Raw genomic sequence first — 11,823 nt, 5'->3', positions numbered from 1 at the left:
TAGGCCTACCGTCAATAATGGCCATTACCCTGGGCTCCCGTGAAGTTATGGTCATTGAGCCTGGAAGTCCTGGGCTCTGTCAGTCATCAGCTGCAGTCGCCAGTCCTAAAAGATCAGTTAGGGAGGAGGGACAGTGGGGGGCTTAGACCCTCTGCCTTGAGGGGTTGAGGGGCAGTCGATAGCCCAGTGGCCCTCCTGTTTGCACTTAGGACATGACCTCGGCGGGCGGCATGGTTTAGGACATGCATGCGCCCAATGTCCTTCTAGGCCACACTAAAAACATGGGCTGGGAGGTGTTCGGGATTTTTCCTGGCCTCGGGAGTTAGAGGTCAGAGGCCTTTGTCAGAGGGCTTGTGCCAACATCTGGAATTTAGCCTTATGTCTCTTCTCTTTATCAGCCCTTTGCTGTTCTTCTTGGTAATTATAGACATTGAAGGCCATATTTAAAATTTCAGCCTGTGGAGTCTGAGGCCATTTTCCAGCCTTTTAAGTTTGTTTCTTATATCTGGGGCTGGCTGGGCGATAAGGTGGGTCATAAGAATAATTGTCCCATCCTGAGTTTCAGGGTCAACTTTTGTATGGTGTCATAGTGCCTCTGTGAGCTGGGACAAGAAATTAGCTGCATTTTCCTCTTTTTTTAATCTGAGCTTATCAAAATTAACAACCTTTTTTAGTCCTGCCACTAAACAAGCATTCTACTATTGGTTTGGTAATTCCAATTAGGCTCCTCAGTGGGGATTGCTGTGGCCCCTACAGGATGGGCAGGGATGGTGCGATGGACCTCATCTGCATGTGCCCTAGCCATGTCCCAGACCCTGCATCTCTCCTCTGGAAGGAGGGTGGAGGGAAGAATGAGATAGATGTCATGCCAAGTAAGGTCATAGGATTGAGCCAAGTATTGGAACTCTTTAACATAAGACTCTGGGTTGGTGGTGAAAGAGCCAAGGTGCTTTTCTATCTGAGAGTGGTCAGCAAGGGAAAAGAGGACATGGACCCTCACAAGGACTTCCGCTCTGGCCGCTTCCTGGAGAGGGTAGATGGAAACTGGCTGATTGGGGGATCCGTGAGAGTGAGTGTGTGGGGTACTCATGGGATCCTGTGATTCTGGGTGGGCAGAAGGACGGGTGGAAGGGAGGGCAGAAGGAGGGGTGGAAGGAGGGGTAGGGGGAAGGATGGAAGGAGGGGCAGGGGCCCACGGTTGAACAATGGAAGCCCATCTCTGATAAGGTGGAGGCTGTTAGCAGAGTTGAAAGAAGGGAAAGTTTCAGAGTCAGGAGGGGTTCAGAAGAGGATTTGGTTGGTTTTGAGACTAGTTTAGAGGCTAATAGAACCTGTGCAGAGTAACAGGAAGTACAGAGGGAGGGTTTGGTGCAGAGATAAGAAAAGGATTGGACATAGGGAAGTTCCTTCCATTTACCAGCATGCTCATAGAAATTGTATAAATCCCTTAAAATATTGGGATCAAATGTGCCATTAAGTGGCCATTTGGAGGCATTGTCTAATGGATATTGGGGCCAGGCCTAATTACAGAGAAAAATGAGCTTTCGGGGCTTAAGACTGGCCAGGAGACATCCCAATGGGGAGTCTGAAGGAATTTTGGATGGTCCAACTCTCATGGTGAGGCCTGACCTGAGGAGAGATATGGCGGGAGTCCCCGAAATACTAGTTCCTCAGGAGAGAGAGAGAAAGATGTGGAGTACCCAGAGGGAATGTCTTCACCATGGGGGTCCACAGTCTCTAGTGGGGAACCCAGTTCCCAGGGATGGGAGTGAACCAAGACCTAGTGCTAGGATTTTGAGGAAATGAGAGAGAGATCATGGCTCTGTGTGCGAACAGGACTTACCGAGAGAGGACCTTGAGGGAAGATTTGGCCAGTGGTGGATGGCGGTTGGAAGCACGCTGGGGCGGAGGAATTTTCCTGTGAGCTAGTGAGGGAGTGATGCTGTCTAGGATCAGGGGTTCTGGCAAAGCAGCTCTGGTCCCGGAGGAAGGGAATGGGAGTAGAGAGAGAGAGAGAGAGAGAGAGTGGGATGGGGTGGGGGAGGCCAGGAGAGCAAGGTCAGTGCTGGGAGCACACCCAATCCAAGTCACAGCACCAAATGTTAGGAAAAATGCTGCTCACAAAGAAAGTTCATGAGAAAATCTCACATCCAAGAGCAGGGTTTAATGACAGGCACCAGCAGCCTGGCTGATCCAGGAAAGATGGCTCAGGAAGAGAGTGAGTCTGGGCCAAGCATGACTTTTATAGAAGAGGGAAGGTAAGAGGTTGGTGCATGCGCAGTGTCCCTGATGGGGGTAGAGCTTAGGTGGAGCTTGTCTTGGAGCATGGGAAATTTTGCTAAAGGGCAGGGCTGTTATTGGGAATGGCTCCATTTTCCAAGAGGTGAGGCCTGAGGATAAAATGGCTGCTGATTTATAAAATGGCGGCATTATTGTTCTATCACCTTTCTTTAAATCTGTTCCTCCTTTTGTGCTTCTTATTTCAGTCAATGACACAAGTATGTGCCCAACCCAGAAAACTTGGAGTTATGATTCTCCACTCTTCTCCATCCTCCCCTTACCATCAAATCCTATTGACTTCAGGGTTGAAACTAGCTGTAGAAATGAGCCCTCCTTTTCATTCTCAGAGCCTCCACCTTATGGTTTGATTATGAAATGTCCCCCACAGACTTGTGTACATGGACTTGTTTGCCATCTGATGGGTTTGGGGGAAGTGACTGGATCCTGACCTAATCTATCAATGAATTACTCGATGATTCATAATATGGGGGCATTATCAGGAGGTGGTGAAAAGTGAGAGGTGGGACCTAGTTGGAGGAAGTAGGTCACTGAGGGCGTCATCTGGAAAGATGTATTTCCTGCTCCTTCTCTGTGCTGCTTTCCTGGATGCCATGAGGGGAATAGTTCTGCCCCACCATGCCCATCCGCCATGATGCTCTGCCTTGCCACAGGTCCAACCATGGATGCAGCCTACCATATACTGCAAACTCTGAAACTCTGAGCCAGAATAAATCTTTCTGCCTTTAAGTTGTTTTTTTCTCAGCTGTTCATCACAGCAACCAAGAAGTCATTAACACAGCAAGGTGGTGGGGGATATTAGAGGTCAACAGCACAGCCTCCTCAGCCAGCCTTCCTGGGTTTGCCTTCTGTGTCTGCTCTCACCAATATACATCTGTCAGCCAATTTCTGAATTTTACATTATTACCTAGAAGAAAGTACTTCATAGCAGCAATGAAAGCCTTGTTAGTCATTGAGGTGAATCTCTTGAAGAATTATGCTGGCTCTGGGCCATTGTTTTTATTCCAAGGAACAAATGGAAATGCTCCCCACCCTTTGTGAACTTTCTTCTTCTATTTAAGCAAGTCTTTCTGTTCTTCCCCAAATCTTCTTCTGTACTGAAAAAATTGTAGACTGAAGGACAGCCTGGGCTCCAAGAAACAATTCTGAGAATCACAACTGAGGCTGTGAAGTAAGTAGAAGCCTTAAAATAATTCCTGGGATTCAAGGAGCTCTTAGGAATTAATTGGACAAAAATCTCTATATTTTGGATATTTCAATAGTGATTTTTCTTCCCTTTTCTGATTATTTAAAGCTTGCAAAAATTAGAAGTTTGATAGTAAAGCCTTTCTTAGAATATGTGACTCTGTCTTAAGATTTGAAAGAGCAGAATTTTATAAATACCTAGAAAACTAAGACACCTGTATTTTCAAAACAAATATCCAATTTTCTAGAAGCTATTAAGTGTTTCCTGCTTATTGACTTGCAGGATTGTTGAGTTGCAAGTGTTTAGAAAGGTTGCATTTTTGTCTTTCTGTATCTTACCTAAAAGTCCTGTTAATAGATGCACTGGTTGGTCATCAAATATGAACTAATACGAGGCCTGTAATGTGAGACAGCCAACTCTTTGCCTTGGACTACACCACTACATTGCTTCTAATCTGCTCTTCTTTCTCTTTGTCCTTTCCTTCTCCTCTTCTTTTTCTTCTTTCTCTTCTTTATATTCTTCTTGCTTCTTTTCCTTCTCCTTTCCCCTTCCTCTTCTTCTTTTTCCCCTCTTCCTCTTCCTCTTCTTCCTTTTTCTCCTCTTCTTTCCTTATTTTTTAACAGGTGTCAGACCAGTCAACAAGTCATCCAATTTCAAAGAAATCTGGTCACTCTTCTGCGTGCACAAAGTTAATTGAAGCTTTTATAACTAAAGAAGAATTCAATGCAGCATTGACTCAATAGGTCACCAGAAATAGAAATACCAGAAAATAGAAGTTATCCTGATATCAGTTTATTGGGTACTTGGATCATGGGATAAAATTTCCAGTGATGTTCTATGCAGACTCAAAAGCACTGTTTAATCAAACATTCAGAAAGGAGTTAAAATTTCATGCTCTGGAAAAGCTTTAGATAATTCGAGAAGTGACTGTTTGTGCTAATGAAGACTGAGCTGGTGGCTACCCATGTGTTGTTTGGACAAGACTGTATCCCTGAATTGTGGAAAGGGCAATTTATAAATTAACATTTGTATCACTTAAACTGGACCTATGAGATGCACTTGCTAAATGTTAATATGGATATTTGACTATTTCACCTACATGCTAAAAGTTTACATATTCAGTTTGTCAAAAAGGACCACAAAAACATTTTGACCTTTCTTCTCAAAAAAGAAATCATGTTATATTAAAACATATGCAGTTAAAAATATTGCCATTAAAACAGGTAGTGGGGGGGGGATGAGTGGAGAGGGTGAAGGAGGGTGCAAATGCTTGATATACTTTATATATCAACAAATAGAACAATGAAACCTGTTGAAATTGTGTTAAGAAGGGGACAGGGGGATGAAGGAGAATGCTGGTGGGGGTGAATGTAACCAAGGTACAAAGTAAGCGTATATGGAATGTCATAATGAAACCCCTCCATACAACTAATACATGCTAATAAAAATGTTTAAAAAAAAACACCTAACTCAGTTTTGAGCACTTAATTGATATATGCAATGCTAAATATATTTGATTTTTCTTTCTGGGAATGAAAAGCTTTGACTGCTTATGTCAAAAGCCTGATGCAATTTTTAAACTGTTTTCCCTGGCTAGGAGGAGGCTCCATGTATTTTGCCAAGTAGGACCAAAAGATTTCTGATTTACTGGAAGGTATGTCAGTTTTCATCACCACCTAAGCAAGTTATAAAGTCAGATGACAGGCAGGTATAGGAATTTGAGTTCAGTTTCTTAGATTTGTGAACTTACAATTCTTATTAAATTCAGAGATTATTCTGTCATTATATCTTCAAATTTTTCTTTTTTGCCTCTGTCCCACCTCTATTCTTATTTGTGATAGCACTTGACATTGTAACCAGAGGTCACTGGGATGCTGTTCAATTTTTATAGCCCCTTTCCTCTCTGCTTCTGTTTGAATCTATTCCTGTCTTTGGGGACTCTCCTTTCTTGGTGGGATGTACAACTGAATTATTATCTTGTGGCATTGCAAAACTAAAGAAAAAGCCTCTTCTAAATAATTTTGTTTGCATTTTCTTTTCATTTTTTATTTTTAAGAAAAATACTGACTTTATTTTTTATTGGCATATTTTAATAATACAAAGTAATGGGTTTCATTCTGACATTTCCATACAAGTATAGAATGGAATTTGACTCAGCCCCTCTCTTGACTTTCTTATTCCTCCTCCTCCTTTTACCTTCCACACCTCTAATAGTCCCACTTTTATGTTCTCCCCCTCCTAAATTCCACACGTGAGAGAAAAAATGATGCTCTGTGAAGCTGACTTATTTCACCTAACATGATGACATCAAGTTCCATGAAGTTTCCTGTAAATGACAAAACTTCGTTTTTCTTTATGACTAAATAATACTCCATTTGTATAAACACCACATTTTCTTTATCCATTTTTCTACTGATAGACATGTAAGTTGATTCCATAACTTGGCTACTCTGAATAGTGCAACCATAAACGTGGGTGTGCAGGTGTCTCTACAGTCAGCCAACTTTTATGCAGTATAGCTGGATTACAGGGTGGTTCATACTGATTTCCATAGTGACTACACTAATTCTGCATTCCTACCACAGTGTAGAATGGTTCTGACCTCCTCTCCCCAAGGTCCCATATATCCTCGCCAGAATTTGTTGTTGCTTGGTTGTTTCTTTGATGACAGCCATTCTGACTGAGGTGAGATGGAATCTTAATGCAGTTTTGATTTGCATGTCCTTGTAGCTAAAGGTGTTGAATGTTTTTCCATGTATTTCTTGGCCATTTGTACTTCATTTGAAAAGTATCCGTTGAGCTTATTTGCCTATTTAATGACTGAGTTTTTTTGGTATATATATATATATATATATATTTTAGTTCTTTATATATTCTGGATATTAATCCTTGTTGGATGAATAGTTGGCAAAGATTTTTATGTCACTCTGTAGGCTGTTTCTTCACTCTAGTAATTGTTTTCTTTGCTGTGTCGCAGCTTTTCAATTTGACACAATCCTGTTTGTCAATTCCTGCTATTCGTTCCTGAGCTACTGGAATCATATTCAGAAAGTCACTGCCTCTGATTAGATGTTGAAGTGTTTCCCCTATGCTTTCTCTAGTAGTTTCAAAGTTTCAAGTCTTAGATTAAGGTCTTTGACCCATTTTTAAAATAGATTTTATATAGGGTGAGAGATAGTGACTAGTTTCAGTTTTAGACATGTAGATGCTCCATTTTCTCAGCATGACTTGTTAAAGAGACTATGCTGAGGTTTGAACTCAGGGCCTACACCTCGAGCCACTCCACCAGCCCTTTTTTGTGAAGGCTTTTTTGAGATAGGGTCTTGTGAACTATTTGCCGGGGCTGGCTTTGAACTATGATCCTCCTGATCTCTGCTTCCTTAGTCACAGGATTACAGATGAGAGCCACCAGAGTCTGGCCCAATGTAGGATTTTTTCATCTTTGTCAAGAAGCAGATGACTGCGCTGTGTAGGTTTATTTCTGGCTGTCCAATTTTATTCTATTGATTTATGTATCTGTTTTTATTCCAGTACAATGCTATTTTTGTTACTATGACTCCATAGAATAGTTTGAAATTGGATATTATGATCCCTCTAGCATCCCCTTTTTTACTCTGGGTTTCTTTGGTTATTCAGGGCCTTTTGTGTTTCCATATGAATTTTAGTACTGTTTTTCAAATTCTGTGAGGAATGTCATTGGAATTTTATAGAGATTGCATTGACTATATTGCTTTTAGTAGGATGGCCATTTAAACAACATTTATTCTGCCAATCCTTGATCATGGGAGGTCTTTCCATTTTCTAGAGTCTTCTACAACTTCTTTCTTTGGTACTTTATAGTTTTCATTACAGCGATCTTAACATCTTTGGTTAAATGTATGCCTAGGCTTTTTTTTTTTATAAGCCATTGTGAATGGAGTTGTTTTCCTGACTTATTTTGCAATCAGTTCATTTTTAGTGTATTGAAAAGCTTCTGGTTTCTGTATGTTGATTTTGTATCCTGTTACTTTGCTGAAAGTGTTTTTCATATATAAAGTCTTACGGTAGAGTCAGGTCTTCTAAGTATAAGATCATACTGTACGCAAACAGCCAAAATTTGACTTCTTTCTTTCCTATGTATATCCCTTTTATTTCTTTTCCTGCCTTACTGCTCTGGCTAAGAATTTAAGCATTGTCCTGAATAAGAGTGGTGTGTATAGATACTCTTGTCTCCTGGCTGATTTGAGAGGAAATGTTTAACATTTTTTCCCATTGCATGTAATGCTGGCTATCAGTTTGTTGTACCTAGTCTTCATTGTGTTGAGGGATGTCCGTTCTACTCGAAGTGCCTTTCAGGCTTTTGTCATGAAGAATGTTGAATTTTGCAAAGGCCTTTTTGACATCTATTGGAATTAGCATGTGTTTTTTTGTCCTTGTGTCTATTTATATGTATTACATTTATTCATTTACATATGTTGAATCTGACTTGAATTCCTGATTGATTCCTGGTATAAAACCAACTCGATCATGGTGTGTGATCTTTTTATTTATTTATTTATCATTTTATTCTAAGAAGTTTTTTCATTTCTTCAATAACCCACTAATTATGCAAACACATAGTGTCCAGTTTTCATGTGCTTATAGATTTTCTGTACCTACTGTTAATGTATCTGGGCCTATTTGTCCTTTTACAATCTTTATGTCCAGTAGTGTTTGTGAAATTGGGTGCACCAACATCCAGTACACATACATTTACAACCATTATATCTTCTTGATTGGCTGTTCCCTTTATTAGTATGTAGTAGACTTCTTTATTTCCTTTAATTTTGGCTTGAATTCTAGTTTTTCAGATATGGGTCTAGCTACCCTAGTGTGTTTTCCGATTCCATTTGCTTAGGATATCATTTGCATATATTCCATTTGCAAAAGGATATCATCCTTTTGCTTTCAGTCTTGGTGAGTCTTTGCCAGTGAGGTGTGATTCTTGCAGACAACAAAAGGTGAATCTGTTTTTTAAAATCTAATCAGCCAGTCTGTGTTTTTAAAATTAGAGTTAAAACCACTTACGTTTAGGGTTATTATTGAGAGGTACTTACTAATTCCTGTACTTTTGTTGGGTTTTCCCCCTGATTGAGTCAAGTACTTTGTTCTTTTTTTTCTCTCCATTATTCATCTTAGAGGCTTGTTGGTTTAGTGAGTTCAACATGTTTGATTCTTTCTTAATCCTCATTTATTCATCTATTCATCTCAGAGATTTATTTTTTCCCAAACTTTGATGAGAGTGATTGTCTTTCTTTCACATTTCTGTGTAGGATTCCTGTGCAGCGTGGAGTAGGAGAAGCCTATGAGGAAGATGCAGAGCAGCTGCTTTTCTGAAGATGTTTATGTCAAATAATCTGTAGGCTGAGATTTGGCACAGCCCTAGCTGCAGAAGAGAGCTAGAAGGTGAGCTCCAGCTCAGTTGCTTTTCCTAAGTTGTTTAACGCAGGTTTCTCCTGTTGCAATGTCACGCCCCTCCCTGAGAACCATTGCTCCACCTCCTTGTTTACCCCTGGGTATAAAAGACTCACTGAAGGAGGATGAGAGGCTTTTGGATGAAGGAAAGCTCTTTGATGGGGGTTTTTTGGCTGAAGAGAAATTGCTGGAGGAAGATTGCTGAAGAGGGAAAATGAATTACTGAAGGAGAATTGCCAAAGGGGAGTTGCTAAAGAGGGGTTGATAGAATTGGTTGGCAGCTTGCGAGGAAATGGCTGCTGTTGATCGTCTGCAAGTCTGAGGGCCGAGACTTTAAGAAAGCTAAAGAGAGAACATGGGACAGTGCAAGTGTGCACCGAGAACTTTATACATAGGCTTTAGAAAAGCTAAGCTAAAGAAAAGCTTAAGAGAATACGGGACAGTGCAAATCTGATGGGACAGTGCAGGTCTGAGGGCAAAGACTTTGAGAGAGATCATGCTAAAGAAAAGCTAAGAGAGAACATGGGACAGAGCGAGGCTAAGGAAACAGACTTTAAAGAACAGAAAAGAAGACTTTTAGAAGCAAGGTTTTAAAGAATTGTAAAGGAGTAAGGCCTTAAAGAAAAGGCAGAGAAAAGAAGCAGAGTAAAGAGAAGAGATTAATAAAGATAAGAAGCAACGAGGCTGTTGTGCATCTCTGAGACCACAACGCCCAACACACCTGGCCCTAACTTTCTGCATGTCTGTCTGTCTATCCTGTGTCCTTTCTGCATCTCCCATAGCCTCCTATTGTGCTTCCCTGCATAGCTTGGAGTGGCAGATGTGCACCACTGTGTCCAGCCAGACTGAGATGAGGTCTCATGAACTTTTTTGTCCATGCGGACCTTGAAACATGATCCTCATGATCTCTGCCTCCCAAGTAGCTAGGATTACAGGCATGAACCACCACACCTGGCTTAGAATTTTTGACTACCAAATAACTGACATCTCTTCAAAGGAGGAAAGTAGCCAAAGAATCTCAGATCATTTCTTTATAGAGCTCTCTCCTCTATAGATAAGTCCTCATCAATCCACTTGCTCACTGATGCCGCCACACGGATCTGTGTACATATGTATGTACTTCATTTTTTCCCTGTGTTTTCAATGAAAGTGTTGATAAATCAGTATTTGGGTTTTTTTTTCTGTTACTTTTTCGTAAATAGTACTGGGGTTTGAACTCAGGCCCTCATGCTTGCTAGGCAGGTTCTCCTCCACTTGAGCCATGCCCCAGCACTTTTTGCTTAGGTATTTTTTGCATCAGGTCTCAAGTTTTTACCTGGGGCTGGCTTTGGACTGTGAACTTCCTAACTCTGCCTCCCCTGTAGCTGAAATAACAGGCACATACCACCGTGCCCAGCTAATTTCTCTGGGTCTCAGTACTTTGAAAGTGAGTCATATTGCTGTCTAGGAGACAAAGAGAGGCCTCATGAGAGCTTGCTGGCTGGTCTCACCTACAGACTTAAGCATCCACTGAGGGCTTTCTTTTCTCAGTGTTTTTGGTTTGTTGTCTGTTTGTTTTCCTGCTGGGGATTGAATCCAAAGACTCAGGTGTGCTGCGCAAGCACTCTATCTCTCGAGTTGCATCTCCTGCCTGCTCCCCTGCCTCTTTTTAAAATTTTGCTTCTGAGACAGGGTCTTGCCAGGTAACCCAAACTGCCCTCAAACTTTAGAACTTCCTGCCTCAGCCTCTGGAGTGCTGGGATTACAAGCATGTGCCACCATATCTGGTTCAAGTTGTCCATTTTAAAGATAGGCCAATTTCATGTAGATTTCCAAATGTATTGCCTGGAGTGATACAGAATAGTCTCCTCTGACTTAACTATTCCTGTAATCACCACAAATACTATTTCTATTCTTGCTTTCTAATGTATGCTTATTTTAATATTTACAATTTCCTCGTTATACATTTTTCCATGTATTTTTTTTCTTTTTCTATATTTATACAAGTTGGAACATTCAGTTTCCTTATATCCCTTTTTTCTGTTTTGGCATAACAATTTGAGGCTACGAATTTTCCTGTGATTACTGCTTTAATTTTATCTCATGACTTCTGACTCAGTTAAGTTTTAAAAATCATGTTTAGATTTTATAATTCCGAGTAGGGATGTGACTCAGTGGCAGAGCACTTGCCTTGCACGCCCAAAGACCTGAGTTCAATCTCCAGCGCTCACAAAAAAAAAATCCATAATTCATTTTGTGTTTTCCTTTTAACCCAAGAATTAACAAGAATTTTTGAAAAATTAGGCAGAAGGGCCTCTTTAAAATTTGTTTCCACATTTATGATTTTTAGCCATAATTCTTTGTTCTCAGAGACAGGTGTTTATTTTGTTTCTACCCTGTGGAATACAGTGGTTTTTCTTATGACATTTATTGATGATAAATTTCCAAGCATATCCCATGACTGCTAAAAAGAAAAGTACAGTGTCTACTTCAGAGGGCAAAGGTCAACACAGAGCCACAAGAGCTGCAATAGCAGTGACTGGTTTTTGCTGTCAGCTTGACCTCCCTGAAATACAGGACTGTTGAATATGTGGAAGTTTGTGTGGCTTTGACTTTCAAGTATTCGTTCTTTTCTGTTTTGTTTGCCTCCTTGAGAATCTTCATTTATTCCTATGCTAGAACCTTTTCCGCCTTCTGTGGCTATTGTGGTGTTTTGCAATCTTTCCCTTCTGTCTTCACTTTATGTTCCTTTCCTTAGCTCTTTTATCCTTGCCCTCTGTACCCATAATTACTTTGCATCTGTTATGTCACAGGAATTTTTTAAAAATTTCTTTTGAAATAACTTTCATCTTTTTATTCAGTTTCTTTCCAGTATCCTCTCAGATCGCTGTGCAGTTGTCTGTTTCTATTTAGAATTGTAAATTCCC

Source organism: Castor canadensis, chromosome 15 (genome assembly GCF_047511655.1).
Source record: "Castor canadensis chromosome 15, mCasCan1.hap1v2, whole genome shotgun sequence".
Classification (NCBI taxonomy): Eukaryota; Metazoa; Chordata; class Mammalia; order Rodentia; family Castoridae; genus Castor; species Castor canadensis.
This window is presented reverse-complemented; position numbering follows the sequence as displayed.